Source organism: Sus scrofa, unplaced genomic scaffold (genome assembly GCF_000003025.6).
Source record: "Sus scrofa isolate TJ Tabasco breed Duroc unplaced genomic scaffold, Sscrofa11.1 Contig1914, whole genome shotgun sequence".
NCBI classification, from domain to species: domain Eukaryota; kingdom Metazoa; phylum Chordata; class Mammalia; order Artiodactyla; family Suidae; genus Sus; species Sus scrofa.
Window position 1 is genome coordinate 2,351,578 of NW_018084979.1, and position 10,653 is coordinate 2,362,230.

General features: G+C 61.4%; 1 long non-coding RNA gene across 1 annotated transcript; it reads left to right on the forward strand.

Moving 5' to 3' along the window:
• Positions 1-376: 376 nt before the first annotated feature.
• Positions 377-4,053, forward strand: LOC102158111. Its single transcript, XR_002341114.1, has 3 exons — positions 377-494; positions 1,906-3,505; positions 3,684-4,053. It is a non-coding gene; the product is annotated as an uncharacterized LOC102158111 (long non-coding RNA).
• The last annotated feature ends 6,600 nt before the right edge of the window (positions 4,054-10,653 follow it).

Sequence of the window (10,653 nt, forward strand, 5' to 3'; positions counted from 1 at the left end):
GCTTCCGAGCTGGGGAGGGGCTGCAGAAGGACTCGCGGGGAACCCCTACAAGCAGCACAGGCTCCAAGACAGGGACCATGTGGTGACCTTCTCCCCTGAGGGTGACAGGCCACTCCTAGCTGTGAGCAGTCCAGCCATTCAGGTCCCAAAGGTCCGGATTAGCACTGCAGGCTTAGAGGAGGGGCAGGGACCCACTGGGACCCACCCCGCCCCTAGAAGAGGAGGAGGAGCCGGGACCCCCCCCCCGCCCCTAGAAGAGGAGGAGCCGGGACCCGCCCCGCCCCTAGAAGAGGAGGAGGAGCCTGGACCCACCCCGCCCCTAGAAGGGGAGGAGCCTGGACCCGACCCGCCCCTAGAAGGGGAGGGGCCGGGACCTGCTTCCAGAGGAAGGGTCAGGGCACCGAAGCAGGAGGGGAGGGACTCAAGCACGGCCTGTGCTCCAGAATCCTGCCTGCTGGAAGCCTTCCCCGCCCGAGGCTGAGCAGACTTGTCAGGTAACTGCCGTGGTTTTGTCGTGTGTTGCTCTACTCCGCCTGCGCTCAGCTCCCCGGGGGCGCTTTTCCACACCTTATCTTTTATCTTCACCACTTCCGCCCCTAGGAGGTGAGAACTCTACCACATCCCCATTTGGTGGGTGAGGAAACTGAGGCTGGATGAGGAGAGATAATCTACCCCCCCCGGGGGGGGTGCCCAGTCGATTGGAGCGCGGGCAGCGCCAGCGGGAGCTGGGACTGGAGGGCAGAGTCCCCGCCTGGGCCCGCAGGCACTGGCTCAGGACCTGTTGGGCCAGAAAATAGTCCATCTGGTTACCTGGGGGGCCCAGGCTTCTCATTTCAGAGAAGCTCCCATCTCCTCCCCCAGCCAGTTGGAGCCCCTGGTCCCCCACTCCCTGTGCCCTCCTGGCAGGGAACACTGACCCGGCTCCGTCCTAGCCGGGCAACAGTGTGCTGCCCACACAGGGGGTTGCGGAGAGGCTGGGCTTGTGGGCAAACGACATTGGCGTGAGGTCTGGGAGGTGGTGACGTCCCCAGGCCTCCTTGGTTCCCCGGTCAGAGCTCAGGACAGAAGTGACCCGCTGCAGCTCCTCAACCTTCAGGCCTCAGCGCAGACACGCCCTGCGCTGCGGAGCTCCCATCCCATCTGCTGGGGACCTTGGCCTGAGCCCTTAGCCGGCTTCTCTCCTGAAATTGCTACGGCGGCGAGCAGACAGCCTCTGCGCAGACACTCCCTGTGCCAAAACAGGGCAGGGCCGAGGGAAGGGTGTGGGCTGGGCCCTAGGCCCCCATATCCTGGGGGTGGTTGCCCTGGCTTGGCTCCGAAGGCCTTTCAGGCTGGCAGGAGGGGTCCTCGGCACCCTGCCCGCTCTGGCCCCATAGGGCCGCGTCGCTACCCCATCGAGGCCCAGGGCCACCCCACAGGGCCGCTCCCTAACTGTGAAGGACAGGCACTGCCCTGAGCCTCCGTCTCCTCATTTCTGACGCAGAGCTGCCTTGGACTTCCCTTGAGGCCCAGGTGTGCCCTGCTGGCAGGCACACCAAGATGCAGCGAGGCAGGCCTTTGAAAAGCAGCAGGCTTCGCACCTCTGCGCCGTTACTGGCAGCTGCTGCTACAGATCCGTTCCTCCTCCAGGCCCGTGGGCAAGCGTGGGTGCGGCGGGCGGGCGGGTGGGGCGCTGCCTCCCTTCGGGAGCCTCTGATGTCCCCACCCCGGACTCCTCCCCTCCCTGCTCCAGGTTTCCACTGTCGGGAGTGTCACCTTCCTAGTACATGTCTGTCCCTGCAGTGTGTCTGCGCGCCTCCGTGACCCCATGGCTCTGCCAGGGCCTGGTACCCGAGGTGCATGGGGCCGGGGGGAGGGGGAGGGAGGGAGGACCTCAGCCGTCTCAGGGCTCCTCTCCTGTTGCAGATGGGAAAGCCGAGGCCCGAGGACGCACAGTGAGGCCGGGCGGTGCGGGGAGGCTGCAAGCCAAGCGAAGGGCCTTAAACCAGGGCTTCGGTTTGATCTCAGGTAGGGATCTGGGTTCCAGAAGCCTCCAAGAGCTGCAGTTACAGGTCAGTGTCAGGTCGGCGAGCATCCTGGGGACACTGCTGTGTCTTCCTGCACCTGCCCTGCCTGGAGCTCAGGTGTCTGGGTCTCCACAGCAGCCTGGGCGGCTGGGATGGAAGTGGCGCAAGCCACACTCCACAAAGGGCTCCTGGGGAGCTGAGTGGCACCAGCTCTGCTGGGTCTCCAGGGAGAGGGACGGGGCCCCAAAGATCCATGAAGGTAGGAGCCATCCCCAGGCATCCTGCGGCAAAGGCCAGGGACCCTGACTTTCCTCAGCCCCAGCCCTGCTGCTGCAGCCCATCAATCCCCACCCAGCCCCGACCCCTACGTCCCCTCGTCAGACAGTAGTGCCACTCCCTGGGCATCGTGTCCCCAGCCACACTCTCCCTGAGTGTCCACACAGCAGCTGCTGAAGCCGACCCCACCAGACCATCCTGGCTTCTGGCTCCCATTTGGCTGCAGGATAAAGCCCAACCTCATGTGCCTGGTGTTCCAGGCCCTCCAGCTCTGCCTCCTGTGTCTAGACTGCCCTTAAGAGGGGAGAAAGGGGGTGTCCCCAGGCAGGAGGCGGTGGCTCTAAGCCTTGTCCAGAGTGGGCGGGCCACCCAGACTGACTGAGCTGCCAGGTGGAGCAGTGTCCCAACCCTAGGTGTGCATGTGTGAGGGGCACCTGCGAGTGCAGTGGGGGTGAGAGTGTGTGTCCAGTGATGATGGGCCACCCTGGGACCGTCCCACGTCCTGGAACCAGCTTTCCCTCCAACTGTCTCTTAACAAACTGACCACCTTCCAGCTCCCCCTCGGAGGACCTCAGCCGAAATGGTGTGGCCTTGGTCAAAATGGCCCCCGGGGCACAGAGCTGGGCCTCTGACCCGTGCGGGTGGAGTCTCAGGTCTGGCCTGACCTCTTGCCCCAAGACTGCTCCCCCTGGCTGGGGGTGGGGCCTCAGATGTGGGCGGGGCCTCAGCAGACAGGGCCGGGGCCTCCCTTGGGGTTTTTTTTTTTAGCCCTTGCTGTCAGCCAGCTTCCTTTCCTTGGGGGCTTCTGTCTGGCCAGGCTGGGTCCTGCTGTTCTTTACCGGGGCGCCAGCCCTCTCCATCCACGGCCACCTCTTCTCAGATCCTGTGCCCTAATAGTGGTGACAGTGCCAACGTGGACGATAGGAGAGCTTCGGCCCCTGCGATTCCCGGGCCCCTACCTTGGGAGGGTCCTCAGCAGACCTCCCACCTCTACCCAGACCTCCCACTCCGCTGCTGACACCCTGGCTCAGCCCTCTGAACCTGCCCACCCCCCAGGCCTCTTCAAAAGGACCCCTTCCCAGACACGACCTGCGCCTTCCCAGCAGCCTGTGTCATCGCAGTCCCCGCGGCCAGGCCTCCCACCAGGCTTCTGGGGGCCAGTGAAATGTGCCAGCAGTAGGTCGCTTCTGCCACGAGCACCAGCCACATGGCCCAGCTCGGCTGTAAGGACCTTTTCCTGCAAGACCTAAGATGGGTTCAGACAGTCTTGACTTGCAGCCCAGAGGGGCTGGGAAGCCGAGGAGGGGCCGTTCTCCCAGAGCCGGGTGGGGCTTCCAGGAGGAAGGGCACTGGCTCACAGACCCCATTCCCACCCCTGGGACGTCTTGATTATTTTTTAAGGGTAAATGGAGGCTTCCAGAACCACAGCCAGGTCAGCAGAATGTCTCCACCAGACAGAATCTGCTGGCACACTTCCCTCACAGGTGGGGGAGTTGGCTTGGGGGCTGCCCGCGCTGGAAAGACGGAGGGGACTCGCACCCGCCTGAGTGAGGTCCTGCCTGTGGTGGGCGCTCCCTCTGCCTCTGTGTTGCTCTGACAGAAAGCAGCAAGTGAGCTACTGGTTTACTTGCAGCCCTACTGTGTGCTGCCAGCCCTTACCTGTGCCCGCTCTAATTCATAGGGCACTGAAGGCAAGACTTGGGCTCACAGCTGTGTCCCCAGACCCCAGAACTTTGTCACCCGCAAATCAGGTGCTCAATAAACTCTTGTTAAGAACATTTCATGATATGTTTGTTTTTTGTCTTTTTAGGGCTGCACCCGCGGCATGTGGAGGTTCCCAGGCTAGGGGTCGAATCGGAGCTGCAGACGCTGGCCTACACCAGAGCCACAGCAACGTGGGATCCGAGCTGCGTCTGCGACCTACACCACAGCTCACGGCAACGCCGGATCCTTAACCCACTGAGCAAGGCCAGGGATCAAACCCACAACCTCATGGTTCCTAGTCGGATTGTTTCTGTTGTGCCACGCATGACAGGAGCTCCCGTGATGTTACTGCTTTCTGCCTGTACAGATGGATAACAGAGGCTCAGCAGGGTCGAGTCACGGCCCAAGGCTGAGGCCCCACTGGACATGCAGGCCCAGACAGGTTGGAGGCCCAGAGGCCCAGCTCATCACCGCATGTGCTGTCCTGGGTTCAGAGGAGTCTTCCAGAGTCCCTGAAAGCAGAGTGTCCCCTGAAGGAGGCTGGGGATGGCTGTAGAATTGTTACCGCTGGTGGCACCATTGAATCCCTTCTGACCTGACCCCTGAGTTGCTCAGATTTGGCCCGAGACCAGCCCCCTTCTCCAGCCCTCGGCTGTCCTGACTCCGAGGCTGCTTATTTCCGTGTGTTCCTCGCTGCCTCCTCGCTGGTGCTCCCAGGGCTGCCCTCTGCGCTAGCCCTGCTCAGCCCACGTGGTCACTGCTGGCTTACAGGTCGGTCTGGTCCTCTCACTGGGCCCTCCTGAGGAGGGGGCCCAAGGGGCTGGCTCCGAAGAGGCACCATGGACGGAAGGATGGACGAACATGTAAGTGGGTGGGTGCCTGGGTGGATGGATGGACAAGAGCACAGGTAGGTGGGTGGCGTGTTCCCGGCAGAGGCCCCGGGGCTCCTGGCTGGGAAAGGATCACAGACAGAGCTGTTCATAAACAGCTGAGGCGGTGGGTGACGTTTGGCCTGCAGAAGGCAAGCCTCGGGAGAGCTGCCTTGGAGGGTCCAGAGGGCTTCCCCGGGAGAAGGCAAGGACACCCCTCCTGACCCTGTGGCCTGAGGGGTGGACTGGGGACTCGTGTGGGAAGTGGGAGGGAGGCAGGTGGTGTCCCAGGCGAAGCCATGGGCTGCAGGGCCCCTCCTCTCCCGCTGTGTTCCCGACAAGTGGCGAACAGAAGCCGGGTTCCCTACTAACCCGCATTTTCAGTTCGGATATCATCTGTGACTCCAAACAGTTTATCACGAGCAGAGTGTCTTTTTGTTGCAAGCCACACACGTGCGGTCACAAATGAATGACACAGGTGTATGATATGACGCGAAGCCACACGATGCCCGCCCGCCTCCCGCCACGGGGCTCTCTCCAGGGCAGGTCCTCTGCCCTCCGTGCTTAGTGCTACCCACGGCGCCCCTGCCCCATAGGTCCACCTCTCGGCGCTGTCTCGCCAAACGTCAGGCACCATGGACTCCTCAACATGAGAGACGGAAATTCAAGTACGTCACAGTTGACCTTGAGCAACGGGAGATCTAGGGGCGTGGACCCCCGTGTAGTCAAAATTCCGAGTGTAACTTTACAGGTGACCCTCTTCCCTGAGGTTCCACACCTGAGGATTCAACCAACCACAGAGCGTGTGGTCCTACAGCCCACGCTTAGTGAAAAAGCTCCCTGAACAGGAGTTCCCCCTGTGGCTGAGCGGTAAGGAACCTGACTAGTATCCATGAGGACGTGGGTGCAGTCCCTGGCCTCGCTCAGTGGGTTAAGGATCTGGCGTTGCTGTGAGCTGTGGTGTAGGTCACAGACGTGGCTCGGATCCAGTGTTGCTGTGACTGTGGCATAAGGCGGCAGCTGCCGCTCCAATTGGATCCCAAGCCTGGGAACCTCCATATGCCGCAGGTGCGACCCTAGAAAGCAAAGCAAAAAAAAAAAACTAATAAGAACAAAAAACTCTCCAAATAAGTGGACTCACGCTGTTCAAACCCATGCTGTTCAAGGGTCAACTGTACTCACCCTCCTTCCTACTTTTCAGCTTTTTTGGTGACTTTAAATAACCTTCCCTCTGCCGTAGAAACGGCGATTCCATTGCTAGGTATGTGCCTGAGAGAAATGAAAACACGTCGGCACAGAAACCTGTACGCAAATGTTCACGGCAGCGTCATTCACCGCAGCCAAAAGGGGAAAGCTGCCCAAAGGCCGGGCAGCTGGGGAATTGGTTAAACAAAGTTTGTCCACACAATGGACTATTAATCCTCTAAAGGGGATGAAGTCGAGACAGGCTTTACCCCTGAACGATTTGTGCGAAGGGAAAGAAGCCAGCCACACCAGAAAGCACGCGGTGCACGACTCTGCTTAGGTGAAATGTCCAGACGCGGCAAGTGCACAGGGAAGGAAGAGTCGTGGATGCCCAGGGGGTGGAGAAGAGAAGTGGGAGAAATGCAACTGCTGACCGGCACAGGGCTTCTCCCGGGTGATGGAAACGACGGAGTGAGAGTCGTGGTTGCTCAACCTTCCAAATACGTGCAAACCTACAGCATCGCACCATTTATTTATTTATTTCATTTTGTCTTTTTGGGGCCCTGCCCACGGCATACGGGGGTTCCCAGGCTAGGGGTCCAATCCGAGCCGTAGCCGCCGGCCTCCACCACAGCCACAGCCACGCCAGATCCAAGCTGCATCTGCGACCTACACCACAGCTCATGGCAACGCTGGATCCTTAACCCACTGAACGAGGCCAGGGTTGGAACCTGCATCCTCATGGATCCTAGTCGGGTTCATTAACTGCTGAGCCACAAAGGGAACTCCCTATCATGGTGATTTTAAAAATAGCTCTTAAAAAATGTATATATATATATATATATATATATATATATATATGAGCTCTTGCACGTTGCACACTCACCACGTGCCGTGGTGACCGTGCTCCATGCTTGATGCGCGTTGTCTCTTTAAGCCTCAGGACGCCCCGAGGTCTGTACCGTGGTCCACTTTACGAAGGAGGAAACTGAGGCTTAGAGACCTCGCTCGACAGCTGAAACACGGCAGAGCTGGGACGGCAGCCCCGGCCGCTCCGAGGATGGATCCCAAACCCTAGACCAGCCGGGAGAAGAGCCCACAGTTGCTTTCTGTTGCCAAATATGGGTTTTCCTCTGCTGGTGCCCACTCGTCCCCGTTCATGTCACGCAGTTGAAGCCCTCTGTGTGGGCAAGTCCTGTTCGAGAATGCCCCTCGGTGCAGAGGAAGGCAACAGAGGCAGCCCCCCCCCACCAGGATGCTCCCACCTCCCTGGGCCTTCATCCTGACCTCAGGTGGGCGTAGCCTGGGCCGTGGCCGTGACCTGCTTCCTGACAGACAATGGGAGGTCTGTTTGCCATCCCGGGTGCCGGGTGCCGGGATTAGACAATATTTAGCTTTCCCTTGATGGAGAAGCGTTGCCCCTCCCCCACGAGGCAGGAACCAGCTCCCACTGGGCAGGGCCAGCGCTGGGCCCCCCGCCAGGCACCTCTCCCTGCAGCTCAGCGCCCTCAGCGCCCATTCCAGAGGCTTAATCATTAACAGGGGCATGTGGCCTTTGGTTTCAGGTTGGAATTTGGGAGCTGTGCCCAGGAGCAATCATCTCTGACACATTATTTTGTATAAAATCACTTTTAGCCGCCATTAGCTGATAAAGCCGGAATAAAGAGGGGTCCATTAAGCAGCCTTGGCCTCTTGGCATCTGGGCCTCCGTGGGAGGTAACCGAGGGACCTGCCTTTTGGAGGCTGTGAAATCGTTTCTAGAACATTTGCTTTACAAGGCGGCCTGGCCCCTTGGCGGTGTGGCAGCCTCTCCCCAAGTAGTGCTGAGGTTGGCAGTGTGCCCAGGGACTGCGCCCCACTGGGCACAACCACCAGGGGCTGGTGTGTCCGAATCGGCCTCTGTTTAATCTAGGCCCCCCACCCCACCCTCCTGGCTGAGGTAGGGCCAAGGCAGTGATGCCCACAGCTCACCCCCCCGGGAGGAGCAGCCGCTGCAGGGCGTGGGGCTCCAGGAGCATGCCAGCTCCGGGTGCCCAGTCCGGGCCGGGCTCCACCTGGGCTGGCCCCACAGGTGCGAAGCCCCGGCCTCCTCTCCCTCCTCCTTCCTCTGAGCCCCGCCTGCCCGACTCCCTCCCAGATCTTGTTCCCCAGCCCCTCCTGAGAACAGCCCTGGGGACCCCTGCCAGGTTCCTGCTGCCCGACTTAGGGAGGCTGGCGGGGGTGGGAGCTGGCTCTCCTGGTCTCCTCCAGCGGGCTCTTCATCCTGGGCACGGCCTTCACTCTCCACAGTCAGCGCGGTCTTGCTCAGGGGTGACCACAGGGCCAGCGCACAGCCAGGGCCTGCCTCGGACAGTCCCAACTTGTCAGCTGGCTGGTGCTTGGAGGCCAGGCTGTCAAAGGCTCTCGGACCTGGAGGGGCCGTCGGGGGCAGGGTGCACAGAGGGTCAGGGCTGGAGCCTGGCTGCAGCCACAGCCACGGCTTGTCTTCCCAGAGAGCCTGGGGCCTCCCCGTGTGGCCCTGCTCTGTGCCCCTGGACTTTGCGGCTCCTGGACTTCATCTCCTGGCTGCTCTGTGAGGCTTTGGGGCCTTCCCATCACCGGCCCCCAGCTCCAGGAGGCCAGTCACGCCCAGAGGCTCAGGCCAGCCGAGCGTGGGGCCTGCCGAGGTGCCGGAAGGGCTGCCTGGAGCTGCAGGATGGGCACACCCCTGCTCGGGGCTTGCCCACTGCCCCCCTGGGAGCCTTCCTAGAATCCAGGAAATTAAGAAGAACTCAGGCAGAAGTCCCTGGGGCTGGTGGCTCCACCTTTTCTCACGGCAGGACTCCTGGCCCTGCTCTCGGCTCTGCCAGGAAAGCCAGAACAGGCTGCCCAAGGGCAGAGGGCCGCGGGGCCTCTCCAGGAGCAGGCCCGCCAAGTCCCCTCCGGGCCTGTCCTCTCCTCTGCGCCCCTGCTGCCACCCTGCCCTCTGGACCAGAGCAGTAGCTGTCTGGCCGGTCGCCCTGCTCCATTGCTGCTGCGACCCCATCCACACCTGGGCCCGCTCCCCAGATTGGAGTTGTCTAGTGGTCTCTGTCGCTTTCGGAACACACTTAAAACCTTAAAGCACTTGCCCCACAAAGCGGTGGCTGCACAGACCAAGAGGCTGAAGACAGACTCTTTTGTGCACAGGGTTTGCAGGAAGCTGGTCAGCTATTCAGTAGCTTAACTTTACCGGTTCCTCCCAGAGGGATGAAAACACTGAACATACACGCCGACGACTCTGAAACTCTCAGAAAAGTTTCAGACAGGCGGACCTGCGAGAGGAGGGCACGGCTGCCTGCTTCCCCAGCCTGGCTCCAGCAAGGCCAGTGGTGCCATGTACACACCCTACGCCCGGCCCCGCGCAGGGCCAGGGACAGGCACCTCCCTGAGCGACAGGCTGTAATCTCCAGATTACAGAGGGAGCGGCCTCCCATCCCCGCCGCGGCCTGGCCCAACTCGGCGGGATGCTCTGCGGTCACTCCGTGCCGTCCCCGGGGCCGGAGGGAAATGGAACGCTGCAGGCTGGGGTGCGGCCCCTGAGACCGCCCTGCCAACACCGCGTGGCCTGTGAGGACTAGGGCTGGGGGCCTCGCCTGGTGTTGCCTGCTCCCTAACGGGCTGGGGGATGGTGGAGCCGGCCAGCCTCCTCTAGTTCCGTGCCAAGTGGGACGGGCCAGGTGGGGAGGCAGCTTGTGGACAGGAGGCCTGGCAGAGGCACCGGGTTGGCCCTTCCCTGCATAGCTGACACTTCCCAGACGCTGAGACCAACCAGCCCCGGAGCCTTTAAGGGACCAGCGGGGAAGCTGCTATTCAGGAGCCACGGTGACAAGGACCCTGCCTTTGCAGCGGCAACGCAGACAGACCTAAACTTGCCTCAGCTCCTCCAGCTTTAGTCTCCTCGTCTGTAAAATGGGCATGAGAATCAGGGCACTGCCTCAGGGCAGTCGGAGGAAGAAGGTAACTCAATCCAGATGCCTGGCTGCATGCCCAGGGGCACAGAGGGGCCAGGGGCTCCCTTGGGCGGGGCGGGAAGGCCGTTCATCTCGTGTCTGCTCAGATGAGCCAGGCTGACCACGAGGAAGAGGGCGCCCTGGCGGAGGGCATAGGACATCCGGAAACTGCGAGGCCCTGGGAAATCTGTGTGCTCAGAGGCTGGCACCAGGGCTGGGTGAAGCGGACAGGGAAGAAGCTGGGGGCCTGGAAGAAGGCTGAGACAGGAGGCTGACCGGAACTTTCTTCCTGGGCCTCCCTGCCCCCCCGCTGCCTGGCAGGGCCTCTGGACAGGGCAGACCAGCTGGCGGGGGGGCCTGGGCTAAGATTTCCACTTAAAATTCCCAGGTTGCCCAAAGGACCTGGCAAGTCCTTCAGTGAGGGCTGGAGAGCATTCGCTGAGACCACTCGGTCCTCCCTGGAGCTCTCTGGCCCTTTCCCCGTCCCCGCTGCCCCTGCAGTGCTGCGAGCCCTGCTCCTTGCCCCGAAGGAAACCCAGGCTCAGAGAAGAAAGAGCTCAGGGCCCAACTGGGGTTGGTCCAAGGCCAGGTTGGCTTTAAATTTAAGTCTTTTTTTTTTTTTTTTTTAATGGCCACACCTGT